Raw genomic sequence first — 17,886 nt, forward strand, 5'->3', positions numbered from 1 at the left:
AAGTTCCTCACCCTGGGAAGCCCTGTTCTTGTTTGTGAAGAAGAAAGATGGATCCTTTCGGATGTACATAGATTATCGTGAACTGAACAAGCTTACCATCAAGAACCGCTATCCTCTACCCAGAATCGACGACCTCTTCGATCAACTCCAAGGAGCAGACTATTTCTCAAAAATAGACCTGAGATCAAGGTACCATCAGTTACGAGTCCATGAAGGTGATTTCCATAAGACAACATTTCAGACTCGATATGGTCACTCCGAATTTGTAGTAATGCCTTTCGGTCTAACCAACACACCAGCGATATTCATGGAACTGATGAATCGGGTGTGCCGCCCTTTCCTAGACAAGTTCATGATAGTTTTCATTGATGATATACTTGTCTACTCTCGGAGTGAGGAAGATCATAGACAATACTTGAGGCTAACATTAGAAATACTAAGGGTGGAGAAAGTTTATGCAAAGTTTTCAAAGTGCGAATTCTGGATCAGAAAAGTAACTTTCCTTGGTCATGTGGTTAGCGAGGAAGGCATTCACGTGGACTATTCCAAAATTAAAGCGATTGAGTATTGGTCAGCACCGAAGACGCCCACGGAAACTTGCCAGTTCTTGGGTATCGCTGGCTACTATCGCAGATTTATCCAGGATTTCTAAGCCTTTAACGACCATGACTCAGAAAGGCGTAACCTTTTGTTGCGGAGAAAAGCAAGACATTGCATTTCAAACATTAAAGTAGGCTTTGTGCAGCGCACCTATCTTGTCTATGCTTGAAGGGACGGAGGACTTTGTGGTCTTTTGTGATGCATCCAATCAGGGCCTAGGTTGTGTGCTCATGCAGGAAGGAAAGGTTATTTCATATGCCTCGAGACAGCTTAAAGCACACGAGGTGAACTATAGAACTCACGATTTGGAGTTGGGAGCAGTGGTCTTTGCGTTAAAGATTTGGAGACATTATCTCTACGGAACCAAGTGTATTGTCTTCACCAACCATAAGATCCTACAACATATCTTCGATCAGAAAGAATTAAACATGAGGCAAGAATGGTGGGTAGAGCTACTCAGTGATTATGAGTGGAAAATACGCTACCATCCCAGCAAGGCCAATGTGGTAGCAGATGCCCTCAGCCAGAAAGAGTATTCAAGTCGTTGAACGATGGCACTAACAATGACCATCCATTCCCATTTGTCCGCTCAAATCAGAGAGGCTCAGCTGGATGCCTTAAAAACAAAGAACATGTCGGATGAAACCTTGAGGGGAATGGAAAAGAACTTAGAGATCAAGGGAGATGGAGTCTACTATGTCATGGACCGGATCTGGACCCTAAAGTTCGCCGGTCACAGGGAGGTTGTCATGAAAGGAGCTCACAAGACTAGATACTTCGTTCATCCAGGTTCAGATAAGATGTACCTGGATCTCAAAAAGTTATATTGGTGGACAAACATGAAAGCAGAAATCGCTACTTTCATGGGCAAGTGCGTAACTTGCGCCAAGGTGAAAATGGAATATCAAAAGCCCCCAAGTCTACTTTAGCAGCCAAAAATACCTGAGTGGAAGTGGGAAATGATTACAATGGATTTTATCACTAAATTACCTAAATCTCTGAGTAGGTACGATACCATATGGGTAATTGTCGACCGATTGACCAAATCCACCCACTTCCTGCGAATAAAAGAAACATTCAAGATGGAAAGACTTACACAAATCTACATCCAAGAGATAGTTCGTCTACATGGTGTGCCTGTGTCCATTATCTCCGATTGGGATATCATATTCACCTCGAGATTTTGGCAGTTACTACAAAAAGCTCTTGGAACTAAGCTGGATATGAGCACAACTTATCATCCGCAAACCGATGGGCAGAGTGAGAGAACCATTCAAACTTTGGTAAACATGTTGAGAGCATGTGCTATAGATTTTGGTAAGTCGTGGGAAACCCATTTGCCCATCGTCGAATTCTCCTACAACAACAGTTATCATACCAGTATCTGGGTTGCGCCATTTGAAGCTCTTCAGATCCCCTATGTGTTGGGCCGAGGTGGGCGACACGCAGCTAGCCAATGGGCAAGTCCCCGACAGCATTCTCATAGGCCCATAAATCATCCGTGAAACCATAGAAAAAGAACGTATAAACCCGGGAACGACTAAAGGCTTCGAGAGATATACAAAAGAGCTATGCTGATAAGAGACGAAAAACTTTTGAGTTCCAGGTTGGTGACCGTGTTCTTTTGAAGTTCTCACCCTGGAAAGGCATGACACGCTTTGGAAAGCATGGAATGCTGAATCCGAGATACATAGGACCATTCGAGATCCTCGCTAGGATCGGTCCCATAGCGTACAAAGGTCAGTTACCCTAAGAACTTAGCAACATTCATCCTGTCTTCCACGTCTCGAACCTTAAAAAGTGTCTATCCGAAGAAACCCTTGTGATCCCTCTTGAAGAGATCGAGATCAACGAGAACCTTAATTTTGTGGAAGAACCAGTCGCATACCGATAGTGAAGGTCCACTGGAATGTCAAGCGGGGACCTGAATTCACTTGGAAGCGAGAAGATTCCAAGAAACAGAAATACCCGCATCTTTTTCTGAATCCATGATTTGTATCCTATGTTTGAATTTCGGGACGAAATTCCCTCTAACGGGGGGATGATGTGACAACCCAAACCTTTTTCCGTTACTGTTAGCCAATTTCCGTTAATAAAATTTGAATTTATTGAGTCCCGTCAAATTCCTTTGGTTTGGAAAATCATTTAGTTATATAATTGAACTTTATATATGAGTCGGGACCAAAACCACCTAAAATTTCAAGTTTTCCTTCGAACAAAAGAACGGTTCACAGCCTGACTACAGTTCACGGGCATAAACCCATTTACGACCGTAAACCCATTTATGGCCAGTGACAGGTGGACCCCCCCCACCATCAACCATGGAACCCCCTGTAAATACGAGCCCCTACTCCTCATTCGCATTTTTCTGGCCGGAAACACCCTCATTCTCTCTTTAATCTCTCAACCGCAAACACCAAAACATCCTTATTTCTTCCAAAAATCGTGAAGAATCACCTTAGGGTGTTGTTTAGGAGCATCTAAAACGCGTTTTCATCGATTCTAGCATACTTGATCTTGAGTTTACGGTCGTACACACTTCAAACCTTCAAACCTTCAAGGGCTGCAAACCGTTTATGGTCGTACACCCTTCGAAATTTCATATTTCCTTCAAGAACATCATTCACGACCGTAAACCCTTCAAGTGGCTGTTCACGGTTGTAAACACTGGACGACCGTATACCCCTTCACGACCGCAAACCCTCCCTAAGTGGTGAATTAGACTAAAAACACGTTTTCCCCGAATCAATAAAGTCACGGTAATATTCATTAACCGAAAGCAAGTGTTTTTCAAACACTTTATCTAATGAAATTGCTAATTTAGATACATATATGTATTTAATTGTTATTAGGAATTCCGTTAAGTGACACATACAACAACTCGAGGGTCTTCATTTCCAGTTCGTTGATTCGACGCTTGCACACAATTAACAGTGAGTTCATACCCCTACACTTTTATGATTTTTTTAAGGGTTTTAGGGGGGAATACAAGTAAAACACAAATGATTTTGTGAACAAAAACAAAAGGATTTCAACAAGTTTAAAACTTATGCAATTGATACAGTTAAACGATTCCCACTTTTTATAAAATATTTAGATATTTATCCCTTGTGTATTATGTTGAGCATAAGGGACACTTTCGACTTGAAAACATAATTGCATAGTTTTTAGAACAATTCACAAACCAAGTACATAACCTTTCAAACAAACTATAATGGGAATAGTTTGGGGAATTCCTTACACAATTTTTACCGATTCAGACTATATATATATGGGGCATATAAACTATGAAAACCTTAGTCTATGATATTCATTACTACTTTCGGCTACCAAGGGTACAAAATTAGATAATTATTTAAGTATAATTATTGTTACATTACATGTATACAAACGGATGCAAATACAAGAGAAGAATTCAGAACCACACGTAAACTAGTTAAGACAGGATTGTGAGACATCTCTTCAATTATACCCTTCGGGGTAGGTAATAAATCCTATCATTTAGTATAACCAGAGTCTCCTGGAGGGAGAGCGTGAGATTTGTGACTAGATCTATTTGGGACTGACAATCCCACACCTGAACTGCTAGCTACAGTTAGGCAAACATCCCTGGGGTGACAAATTTCATATATCCGACACTTGAAGAACGTCGTAAAGGTCACTAAGTCATATCAAGCATGGTTATATGAATCACAACAGTATAAACTAAAGGATTTCATTCTTCATTAGTTTTTTTTAATTAATAGAACTACAATACATTACACTGGAGGATTCCAGTGATACAATACTCGATTTTATTTTAAATAATAAAACTACTATATGCTGGTGGTAGCCAGTGTTTTCCAACATAACGTATAGCCAGGGTTTTCAAACTAACATACTATACATATTGGTGGTAGCCAGGGTTTTTAAACAGAACATATAGCCAAGGTTTTCAAACAAAACAATCTATACATACTGGTGGTAGCTAGGGTTTCCAAATAGAACATATAGCCAGAGTTTGCAAACATAATATACTATACATACTGGTGGTAGCCAGGGTTCCCAAACAAAATATACTATACATACAAGTGGTTGTCAGGGTTTTTAAACAAAATACAGTAACAGACATATATGTTAGAAAATATTCGATTTTCTTGGGAAGCATATAAACAATTTTTTTTTTTCAGAATTCAATAACTGGTTTTCACTACAAAAACATTCTTATGAACTTACCAGCTTTATACTGATACTCTTTGAAAAATCGCTTGTATTCTCAGGAAATCAGTAACCAGGTACTCCTGCAACATTTTGAGAATACGGAGCGTATTGATACACGTCTTTTACTTATTTTGTCATACTTTTGATGTATACAAACTATGTATCAAACAGATTTAAATATTCATATATAATTTAGTGGTTGTGTTTACTTTGATTACTATGACGCAATTGTTGTGATGCTATACACGACGTCATCCACCCCTGAATTTTTCCGCCGTTTCGGTTTGGGGGTGTGACACGTTGAGCTAATAAATTCTCTTACATCTTCATGTTCATCTTTCCACAACCATTCACGAAGTATATTATCATGGATTCTGGAACGACAAAAAAAATAGCAATAAGAGTTGAAAGTCTACTGTTTGAAACATCTATTTTTTCCATTTAATAAAATAAGGTCATGACAACTTCACGGTTTTTTTAATTATTCACGTTTATTTAAATAGGTTGTAAAGAGCCATACGAAAATCAAACTGGAACTGTAAAGGTGTAAGAAACTGCATGATTAAGGATATAAATGTTGTTAATAACCAATAAAAAGACATTTGTTTTCAATTTTTTTTTAATAAAAATTTTGGGAAATTGTAACACATTAATGTTGTTGTATAGTAGTTGACCATTTCATAGTTGTTTGTTTCTATCGTGGATACAATTGCAAATAATTCTTGCAATTACAGATTATGATGTTATTAGGCATATTGATATGCATAAGAAGAGTATTACTATAAACAACTTGAAGGGCAGTAATTTGGATACCTATATAATTGGCTAAAATTTTCAGCGAAAATTACTTGGTGGGTTGAAACCAAGAAGAACTGTAGAAGAATCACTTACACTCACATGTGTTACAATACATGATCACCCAAATCCTTAATTCATCATCTAAGGGGATCCAGTAAATCACACATGAAAACATGTAACAGTTGGCAAAGGAACATACTTGCAGGTACTGCAAATATAAGTTTTTGTAACAAAAACAAAAGGATAATACTTACTCTGAGAATACCAAGTTTGTAGAAACATAGAAACATACATCCAAATAATCACGAAAACTAAGATTTCCATAAATCAATGGTAACCCTATTCCATTTTTTGAGTATATTTCTTTATAAAGTTACTCCAAATAATCAACAAAAATCCTGAATTGAATAGTGAAAAATCACATTAACTTGTTTCTTAAATGAGTAGTGCCACTGTCGTTAGTTCATGGGGAATTTAAGGAAAGACATGGTGAGCATAATATATACTTTTTAAGAGAGTTCACCTTGACAGACATCTCACAATCCTCTTCCAGCAAATGTTTCCTTTTCCAATTTCTCTTATGTGTTGCCTATCTTCAGGCCGAAAATCAACGAAATCAGAAAAATGAAAAACTGCATTCTGCAATCATAAACCGTAAATCAACATGTGAATATTTTGAGAATTAATATGTGAAAAAATAGATAGATGAACTAAAACATCAAATGGATTTTCACTAATTTGTTTAGCCATCATCTTCACCGCCACCCATTACCACCCCTAACCTTCGATATCAACCATCGGTCACCACCTCCATAAATTTGCAATATTCAGCCCTGTTCACGTACAAAAACACCAAGAAACCCTACCACCATAGCCAATACATTCAAAGAAGAAGAAAACCTTACCTTCAAGTCGTTCTAAATTAGCCACCAAGAAGGAACATTTGCAAAGAAAATCAGAAAAGAAGAGATTCAATTGAAGAACGGAAATCTTCATTGGTGGTCGATTTCAACTTTCATGGAATCATCTAGTTATTACCTGGAAAAGAAACGATGCATCCATTGTTATTGTACCAGAAGTTGTTATCGTGATAATCAAACGGATTTGAAGCATCATAAGGAGAAATTGATTTATGGAAATCGACGTTTTGTTCCATGGTAGTGGGTTGAGGTGGATGAAAATGGAGAATAAGAACTGAACATGGGGAGATTTTAGGGATTATTGACGGAAGAGCAGAGCAAGTGGGAAACTGGTTCGGTGATGGTGGTGGGAGAAAAGGGCATAAGAAGCTTCGAGGTCTTCATCTAAGGTGATGGATAGTTGAGATAACCCCGGTAACGAAGATAGAGGAGACACAGAATTAAACAAACCCATGTATAATAATAATAATAATAATAATAATAATAATAATAATAATAATAATAATAATAATGACAATAATAATAATAATAATAATAATAATAATAATTATAATAATAATAATAATAATAATAATAATAATAACAGCAATAATAGTAATAATAACAACAACAACAACAACAACAACAACAACAACAATAATAATAATAATAATAATAATAATAATAATAATAATAATTGTAACGAATTTGATGTTTTAGGGTAATAGGAAGGGACTGATTAAAAAGGATTTGATTTGGAAAATCTTTCTTTTTGTCATTATACCTAAAATAGGTTTGACACGAGGTTTATTCAAAAGAAAGAGATAGATGCACAAAGAATCTTTTTCTTTAATTTTTTCTCTATTTAATGAATGATTATTAAATAGCACACCATGCCGATCGGGCGCCTGCTCGGCATCGGACCTTGATCCGGAAACTACATAGGCCAACATTGTGGCCGTAGACCCATTCACACAGCGAGGAAACTCACCTTGCACTGCTAAAACCTTGTTGATATCCCTCAAGCTGCTATCTGCCAAATCCCAAACTGCTGCTCCTTCGGCTCCCCGAGCTACCAACACCAAATATCACTAAGTCCAATACATTAATCAATCTTAGGGTAAAATGACCATTCTATCCCCTAGCCAACTTGGTCCATAACTAATGCCCAAAACGAAGGCCTAAATAGTAAGTAAGCTTCCCGAGCCCACTAGTAGCCCACTAATGGCCCAATTTGCTATATTGGACATAATCCCTTTAAAGGGCCTTACCTTAAGCCCATAACATATTTTTGGCCCATATCAATGGACTCCTACTGACCCACTATGCCCCAGAGGCCTAAAGTCCAAAACACAACCCAAGCTGAGGCCTAAAAATGCAAAGCCTAAACTGGTAGAGTATGTGGGGCGGACTCCTATGTACGCTAGGCATACTGGTTGATGGCTTGTACGTCGTACGTACCTCCTTGTACGGCCAATGTACAGCTCTGTTAATCCACTTTTCCCTTAAGTTCTTAATACACCACTTTAGAGGCTACAAACTCAGATCCAGGTCCTTTTCCACCTCTTAATCCATAAAGTTGCTAACTTGGTGGCTTGCAATCCACCAATTAAGCCCAAACTCAAATGGTGACAACAAACTTCAATAACAAGGGCTAAATCTCATGCATGATCTCATTAGGACCATCAAGATTTAGACTTTACTGCTTATGGAACATTTTAGCTCTATGAGTGGCAACCCCAAGCTTAAAGACGAAGTTGGATCATAAAGGTCCATCCTTTGGACCCAAAAAGGTCCAAAGCTACATAAACCTAGATCTAAGCACACTTAAGGAATGTTTCAGACTTTATACCTCAAAATGGTCTGAAATGGAACCCAAACCATGGATCTACTGCTTCCCCTTCGGTCCACCACCTTGCTAATCTCTTCACTTGCTTGGAAATGGCTTTACAACACCCAGAATGCTCTCTAATGACCCCCAAGGTTTCAAGAACAATCAAGAGAGGTTTAGGGTTTCGTGGTGACTGTATGAAGATGAGATGGAGGCTATCAACCTAGGTGTTATGTTCTTTATATAGTGGCTTGGACCTAAAATTAGGGTTTCTGGACACTGAGCGTACTTCCTGTACGCCTTAAGCACCCGCAATCCTTATACCCTTAAAACTTGGTCGTACCCCTGCCTTACGATGGGCGTGCACGCGCGTTTACCTCCTTGCATGCATGGCTCCTCTAGCCATTTATTTCCATTAGGGGTCTTTTTGGTCAATAACTTCAAAGTGCTATAACTCCATTCTGAGTCCATTTCCGACGAACTTTATATCCACGAAAAGGTGGTGAGAAGCCCTATGCTTCTAGCGGCACACCCCGACCCAAAACTTCCCATGAAACTCCAAACCCTTGAAAGAGCAAAACACCCCTAGCCTTGGCCTCTGAAATCCATAAATGAATACTTTCAGAAGAAATTAAAAGGATTGAAAAGGATAAAGAATAATAATCATTAACCTGCTTGAAATAATGAAGATGGGTGTCCATAGCCTCTAATCTCCTTGATGTTCATCCGAAACAATGGTGATAAAAGTTTTTATTTTTCAAAAGGAATCAGAAGGTGGTAAAGAATGTCGAGAATCCTAGGGTAAAATGGTCAAAAAAAAACTTTAAAAAATAAGCATAAAATAGGTATCTACTTTCACAAAATATGATTTTAAAAAACTAAAGAAAATAGTCAAAACAGGTAGCATGGTTTAAAAATGAGTAGTTGTAGAAATGAAAACCAAATTTTAACATTTTTTAACTTAAAACAATGAACATCAAATATATAACTAAAAAAATATTTAATTAGTAAGTGAATATTAAGTGAAGCGTAGGTTAAATTGAAAATATTCTCCTTTTTCAATATTATCTTCAATAAAATTTAGTGTTCAGTATCACCTTAAATTGGTATGAAAGTGTTGTACACCTAATTAAACAACTCTATTCCCTTTTCTTTTTCTCCACAATTAATCAATGGAAATCAAAGGAATACAGATTGTCCAAGTTATGATATTTGTTATGTGTCGAAAAGAAGTAGAGATAATGGAGAAGGATTACACCAAAGATAAAAATATGGAACATCACAATATCTTACCTTAATCGTGCTCCAACTCTAGAAATCTGGAAAGAAAATAGAAACAACATGGCAAATAGTGAAAAACTTTTGAAATATTATATCATATTAAAGATTGAGAAAAATTGTTAATTACCAGTGTTGTATTGAGGTGTATTATGTAAAATCCTTGAAAAACCAAGTAAGAGACATAGTTATTACCACCACCACCAGTTCCTTACATGCTCGGATAAACTGTGATTACAAAAAAAATGTAGGATTTTGATATTCTATATGCATTATGCATTTTTTTTATTTTTTTTTTTTATTTTTTTGTTTTATCATTGAAGCATACAACATACTATGCAACATCATGAAGCATCATACTCTTTATGCCTTATACCTTGGTTTTCTCATGTATTAATTCCAATTTAACATGACTCTGGAATAAATTGAAGAAACATAGATTTGTTAAGAATTTCTCAATGAGATACAAATTTTGGGGAATATATATATCTGAACTTCTAAATTTTAAAAGGTACAACACAAATAGTGGGTTTTTTTTTTCTATTTTGCATTTCAAATATAGAAGCCTAGTATTCAGTCACAGTTTTGTTACAAATCCAAAAAAAGGGGAAAAAATGCAGATATAAAGCATGAACGTACCAAATATGAATCGATTCTAAAGCTTCTAATGAACTGTTTTGTGACAACCCGAACCTTTTTCCGTTATCGTTAGCCAATTTCCGTTAATAAAATTTGAATTTTATTGAGTCCTGTCAAATTCCTTTGGTTTGGAAAACCATTTAGTTATATAATTGAACTTTATATATGAGTCAGGACCAAAACCACGCGAAATTTCGAGTTTTTCTTTGAACAAAACAATAGTTCACAGTCGTAAACCGATTTACGGCCGTAAACCCGTTTACGGCCAGTGACAGGTGGAACCCCCCACCATCAACCATTGACCCCCCTATAAATACGAGCCCTTACTCCTCATTTACATTTTTCTGGCCGGAAACACCCTCATTCTCTCTAATCTCTCAACCGCAAACACCAAAACATCCTTATTTCTTCCAAAAATCGTCAAGAATCACCTTGGGGTGTTGTTTAGGAGCATCTAAAACACATTTTCATCGAATCCAACGTATTTGATCTTGAGTTTACGGTCATACACATTTCAAACCTTCAAACCTTCGAAGGCCGCAAACCGTTTACAGCCGTACACCTTTCAAAAGTTCATATTTCCTTCAAGAACATCGTTCACGGCCGTAAACCCTTCAAGAGGCTATTCATCGCCATAAAGAGTTCACGGCCGCAAACCCTCCCTAAGTGGTGAATTAGATTGAAACCCCGTTTTCCCTGATTCAATCAAGTCCCGGTAACATTCCTTAACCGAAAGCAAGTGTTTCGTTAACACTTTATCTAACGAAATCACTAATTTAGATACATATATTTATTTAATTGTTATTAGGCCCGATTTCGTTAAGTGCCATATACATCAACTCGATGGTCTTCATTTCCACTTTGTTGATTCGACGCTTGCACACAACTAACAGTGAGTACATACCCCTACGCTTTTATGATTTCTATTAACGTTTTCAGGGGGAATACAAGCCAAACAGAAATGATTTTGTGAATAAAAACATAAGGATTTTGAAAAGTTTAAAACTTATGCAATTGATACAGTTAAACGATTCCCACTTATTATAAAATATTTAGATATTTTATCCCTTTTGTATTATGCTGAGCATAAGGGAGACTTTCAACTTGAAAATATAAATGCATAGTTTTCAGAACAATTCACAAACCAAGTACATAACATTTCAAGCAAACTATAATGGGTATAGTTTGGGGAATTCATTACACAATTTTTACCGATTCAGACTATATATATGGGAAAACATATAAACTATGTCAACTTTAATTTATGATACTCATTACTACTTTTCGATTTCAAGGCTACAACATTAGATAATTAATTAAGTATAATTATTGTTACATTACAAGTATACAAATAGATGCAAATACAAGAGAACAATTCATAACCATACGTAAACTAGTTAATACAAGATTGTGACACATCTTTTTCAATTATACCCTTTGGGGTGCGTAATAAATCCTATCATTTAGTATAACCAGATTCTCCTGGGGGAGAGCATGAGATTTGTGAATAGATCCATTCGGGACTGACAATTCCACACCTGAACTGCTAGCTACAGTTAGGCAGGCATGCCTGGGTTGACAAATGTCATATATCTGACACTTGAAGAACGTCTTAAAGGTCACTAGGTCATATCAATCATGGTTATACGACTCACAATAGTATAAATTGACCTTTGTTTGCGGGATTTCATTCTTCAACAGTTTTATTTTAATTAATAGAACTACTATATATTACATAGGAGGATTCTAGGGATAGAATACTCGATTTTATTTTATATAATAACAAAACTATACATACTGGTGGTAGCTAGGGTTTTCAAACAGAACATATATCCACGGTTTTCAAACAGAACATACTATACATACTGGTGGTAGCCAGGGTTTTCAAATAGAACATACAGCCATGGTTTTCAAAGAAAACATACTATACATACTGGTGGTAGCCAGGGTTTTCAAATAGAATATATAGCCAGGGTTTTCAAACAAAACACTCTACACATACTGGTGGTAGCCAGGGTTCCCAAACAAAATATACTATACATACAAGTGGCAGTCAGGGTTTTTATACAGAATACAATAACAGACATATATGTTAGAAAATATTGGATTTTCTTGGGAAGCATTTAAACATTTTTTTTAGAATTCAATGACTGGTTTTCACTACAAAAACATTCTTATGAACTCACCAACTTTATACTGATACTCTTTCAAAAATCGCTTGTATTCTCAGGAAATCAGTAATCAGGTACTCCTGCAGCATTTTGAGAAGACGGAGCGTATTGAGTCATATCTTTTACTTATTTAGTCATACTTTTGATGTATACAAACTGTGTATCAAACAGTTGTAAATATTCATATCTTAATGTAATGGTTGTGTTTACTTTGATTACTATGATGCAATTTTTCTGATACTATACATGACGTCATCCACCCCCGAACGTTTCCGCTGTTTCGGTTTAGGGTGTGACAGATTGGTATCAGAGCTATTGTTTATAGTGAACTAAGTATACTGAACATTATATGGTATGCAAATATAAACACTAAAGGGCCAAAGTGCTCTGAACTAAAAGTATACTTTTTAAAATATAAGTATTTTATAATAAGTATACAAGTATACATGCAAACCAGAAACTGTATCATAAATAGAACAAAAAAAAAGTATTTGGATGTTGAAGACTGCGGTTAAACCTGGATTGTTATGTAATCATGTATGGGATCAATATAGCCTGATGAACTATATTTATGTGAGACATGACCAACGTGTGTCTGGGAGTGACCGTGGTGTTGCAGCAAGCCTAAAACTTACCAATATATATATATATATATATATATATATATATATATATATATATATATATATATATATATATACATCAAGATATCGATAGAACAGAGCATACAACTTAAAATACTATATGAGTATTTTACCTAGAGCCGAATACAGTTTAGAGATTCATTCCAAGTGTTGCTACTTATTTCTTCCTAGCGATAATATACTTGCATTGGTAACCTTTCTTTGTTTTCTGCTAGGTAGAACACTTTATTTATCAGGCTGAGATATATCTTGTTTCAAATCTATTGATTTAAAGATCTAGGGGACTTATCATCCTCTTCTTCTTGATTATTTTTAGAACAAGATGCCCCCGAAGAAAAGACCTAACAGAAAGAGCAACAATCCCCCCAACGGATCTGACGCCACCGCCTCCTCAGTTCGATCCTGCCATGTTCTAGGCAGCAGTTACAGCTGCTGTGGCAGCCATAATGTCGTCGATAAATTCTGGCGTCGGGAAGTGGTACCCATCCCCTTAATCTTGAGGGTGGCCAGGGACACTACAAGGAGTGTTCCTACAAAGATTTCATGAATGCGAAGCCCAAGTCCTTCGATGGAAATGGAGGAGTCATTGCCCTAACCTGATGGATCGAGAAGATCGAGTTGGTCTTCGAAATCTATGCGTGCTCCAAGGAAAACAAAGTGAACTTCGCCGCCTGCACCTTCACCGATAGAGTACTGACCTGGTGGAATGGTCGAGTCAAATCCCTAACTCTGCCGGTAGCAAATTGCATGGGTTGGAAAAGGTTAAAAGAGCTTATGATTGCTGAGTACTGCCCAAAGGGCGAGATGAAAAAGTTGGAGCACGAGCTTCAGAACCTAAAGAAGAAGGGTTATGACATTTCCACCTATGCCGCTAGATTCTGTGATCTGGATCTTCTCTGGCCGGGAATGGTCACCCCGGAAAGCAAAAAGATAGAGAGGTACATTTGGGTATTGACGCCCCCAACTCAAAGAAATGTTTTGGCTGCTACCACTGCTGCCAAGTGCCTGGCGCAGACCCTGATAGATCAAGGATTTGATCTCGATGAAGTGGCAGCCGCTCCCAAACCACCAAAGGCGAGTGGTGGGAAAAAGAAGTTTTGGAACAAGAGAAAGGGCCAGTCTTTGCAGGAGCCCCCCAAGAAACGACAAGTTTTGACAGTTCATGCTGCTACCACTGCTGCCGCTATTCCTGCCGCTCAAGCATCTACTAGTAGATATGTTGGTACTCTTCCAAGGTGTAAAAAGTGCATTTTCATCATCATGGACCCTGTCGTGATTTGCAATGCAACAGATGTAGCAAGAAGGGGCACACAACTCGATTTTGAAAGACACCAGCCCAACCAACCAATCAGGCTCCTGGAGCAGGTGTTAGTCAAGCCTGTTATGGGTGTGGGGAGATTGGGCACTTCAAGAGGAATTGTCTGAAGGCAACAACTGCTGGCAACACAGGGAGAGTACTAGCGATGGGCCAGGAGGAGGCAGTTGCTGATCCCACCGTTGTTACGGGTACGTTCCTCCTTGACAACTCTTATTCATGCATTCTTTTTGATTCTGGTGCGGACAGAAGTTTTGTTAGTCATGAATTCAAGCATCTACTCAAGCATAAACCCCAGACCTTAACTGAAACATTTACCATTGAGATGGCGAACGGAAAGAAAGAGAGCACTAACGACATATTTATAGGCTGTACCCTTACCCTAAACGAACATTCCTTCCCAATAGATCTTATGCCAGTTTCCATAATAAGTTTCGACGTCATCATCGACATGGATTGGTAGAGCCCTAATCATGCTGATATCCTTTGCTATAAAAAAGCCATCCGTCTCAATCTGCCCTCGGGCAAAGCCCTCATAATCTTTGGTGATAAACTTAGCTCAAGCCTTCGTATCATTTCATGCATCAAAGCCCATAAATATCTGCGAAAGGAGTGCTATGAATTCCTAGCCCATGTCGTTAATGATAAGCGGGAAGTTAAAAACCTCTAGAGCATCCCCGAAGTCTGAAACTTTCTAGATGTCTTCCCTGAAGATCTTCCGAGAATCCCTCCTAAGAGCCAAGTCGAGTTCCGAATCGACTTAATCCCCGGAGCTACCCACGTTGCTAAATCCCGATACCGTCTAGTGCCAGAAGAAATGCAAGAGTTATCCAGCCATCTCAATGAACTACTCAGCAAGGGATTCATCAGACCAAGTTCCTCACCCTGGGAAGCCCTGTTCTTGTTTGTGAAGAAGAAAGATGGATCCTTTCGGATGTACATAGATTATCATGAACTGAACAAGCTTACCATCAAGAACCGTTATCCTCTACCCAGAATCGACGACCTCTTCGATCAACTCCAAGGAGCAGACTATTTCTCAAAAATAGACCTGAGATCAAGGTACCATCAGTTACGAGTCCATGAAGGTGATTTCCATAAGACAACATTTCAGACTCGATATGGTCACTCCGAATTTGTAGTCATGCCTTTCGGTCTAACCAACACACCGACGATATTCATGGAACTGATGAATCGGGTGTGCCGCCCTTTCCTAGACAAGTTCATGATAGTTTTCATTGATGATATACTTGTCTACTCTCGGAGTGAGGAAGATCATAGACAACACTTGAGGCTAACGTTAGAAATACTAAGGGTGGAGAAAGTTTATGCAAAGTTTTCAAAGTGCGAATTCTGGATCAGAAAAGTAACTTTCCTTGGTCATGTGGTTAGCGAGGAAGGCATTCACGTGGACTATTCCAAAATTAAAGCGATTGAGTATTGGTCAGCACCGAAGACGCCCACAGAAACTTGCCAGTTCTTGGGTCTCGCTGGCTACTATCACAGATTTATCCAGGATTTCTAAGCCTTTAACGACCATGACTCAGAAAGGCGTAACCTTTTGTTGCGGAGAAAAGAAAGACATTGCATTTCAAACATTAAAGTAGGCTTTGTGCAGCGCACCTATCTTGTCTATGCTTGAAGGGACGGAGGACTTTGTGGTCTTTTGTGATGCATCCAATCAGGGCCTAGGTTGTGTGCTCATGCAGCAAGGAAAGGTTATTTCATATGTCTCGAGACAGCTGAAAGCACACGAGGTCAACTATAGAACTCACGATTTGGAGTTGGGAGCAGTGGTCTTTGCGTTAAAGATTTGGAGACATTATCTCTACGGAACCAAGTGTATTGTCTTCACCAACCATAAGATCCTGCAACATATCTTCGATCAAAAAGAATTAAACATGAGGCAACAATGGTGGGTAGAGCTACTCAGTGATTATGAGTGGAAAATACGCTACCATCCCGGCAAGGCCAATGTGGTAGCAGATGCCCTCAGCCAGAAAGAGTATTCAAGTCGTTGAATGATGGCACTAACAATGACCATCCATTCCCATTTGTCCGCTCAAATCAGAGAGGCTCAGCTGGATGCCTTAAAAACAAAGAACATGTCGGATGAAGCCTTGAGGGGAATGGAAAAGAACTTAGAGATCAAGGGAGATGGAGTCTACTATGTCATGGACCGGATCTGGACCCAAAGTTCGGCGGTTGCAGGGAGGTTTTCATGAAAGAAGCTCACAAGACTAGATACTTCGTTCATCCAGGTTCAGATAAGATGTACCTGGATCTCAAAAAGTTATATTGGTGGCCAAACATGAAAGCAGAAATCGCTACTTTCGTGGGCAAGTGCGTAACTTGCGCCAAGGCGAAAGTGGAATATCAAAAGCCCCTAGGTCTACTTTAGCAGCCAGAAATACCTGAGTGGAAGTGGGAAATGATTACAATGGATTTTATCACTAAATTACCTAAATCTCTGAGTAGGTACGATACCATATGGGTAATTGTCGACCGATTGACCAAATCCACCCACTTCCTGCGAATAAAAGAAACATTCAAGATGGAAAGACTTACACAAATCTACATCCAAGAGATAGTTCGTCTACATGGTGTGCCTGTGTCCATTATCTCCGATTGGGATATCATATTCACCTCGAGATTTTGGCAGTTACTACAAAAAGCTCTTGGAACTAAGCTGGATATGAGCACAACTTATCATCCGCAAACCGATGGGCAGAGTGAGAGAACCATTCAAACTTTGGTAAACATGTTGAGAGCATGTGCTATAGATTTTGGTAAGTCGTGGGAAACCCATTTGCCCATCGTCGAATTCTCCTACAACAACAGTTATCATACCAGTATCTGGGTTGCGCCATTTGAAGCTCTTCAGATCCCCTATGTGTTGGGCCGAGGTGGGCGACACGCAGCTAGCCAATGGGCAAGTCCCCGACAGCATTCTCATAGGCCCATAAATCATCCGTGAAACCATAGAAAAAGAACGTATAAACCCGGGAACGACTAAAGGCTTCGAGAGATATACAAAAGAGCTATGCTGATAAGAGACGAAAAACTTTTGAGTTCCAGGTTGGTGACCGTGTTCTTTTGAAGTTCTCACCCTGGAAAGGCATGACACGCTTTGGAAAGCATGGAATGCTGAATCCGAGATACATAGGACCATTCGAGATCCTCGCTAGGATCGGTCCCATAGCGTACAAAGGTCAGTTACCCTAAGAACTTAGCAACATTCATCCTGTCTTCCACGTCTCGAACCTTAAAAAGTGTCTATCCGAAGAAACCCTTGTGATCCCTCTTGAAGAGATCGAGATCAACGAGAACCTTAATTTTGTGGAGGAACCTGTCGAAATCATGGATCGGGAAGTCAAGCGAACAAAACAAAGTCGCATACCGATAGTGAAGGTCCACTGGAATGTCAAGCGGGGACCTGAATTCACTTGGGAGCGAGAAGATTCCAAGAAACAGAAATACCCGCATCTTTTTCTGAATCCATGATTTGTAT

Source organism: Lactuca serriola, chromosome 1, assembly GCF_051521515.1.
Source record: "Lactuca serriola cultivar US96UC23 chromosome 1, Lser_US96UC23_V15, whole genome shotgun sequence".
NCBI lineage: Eukaryota > Viridiplantae > Streptophyta > Magnoliopsida > Asterales > Asteraceae > Lactuca > Lactuca serriola.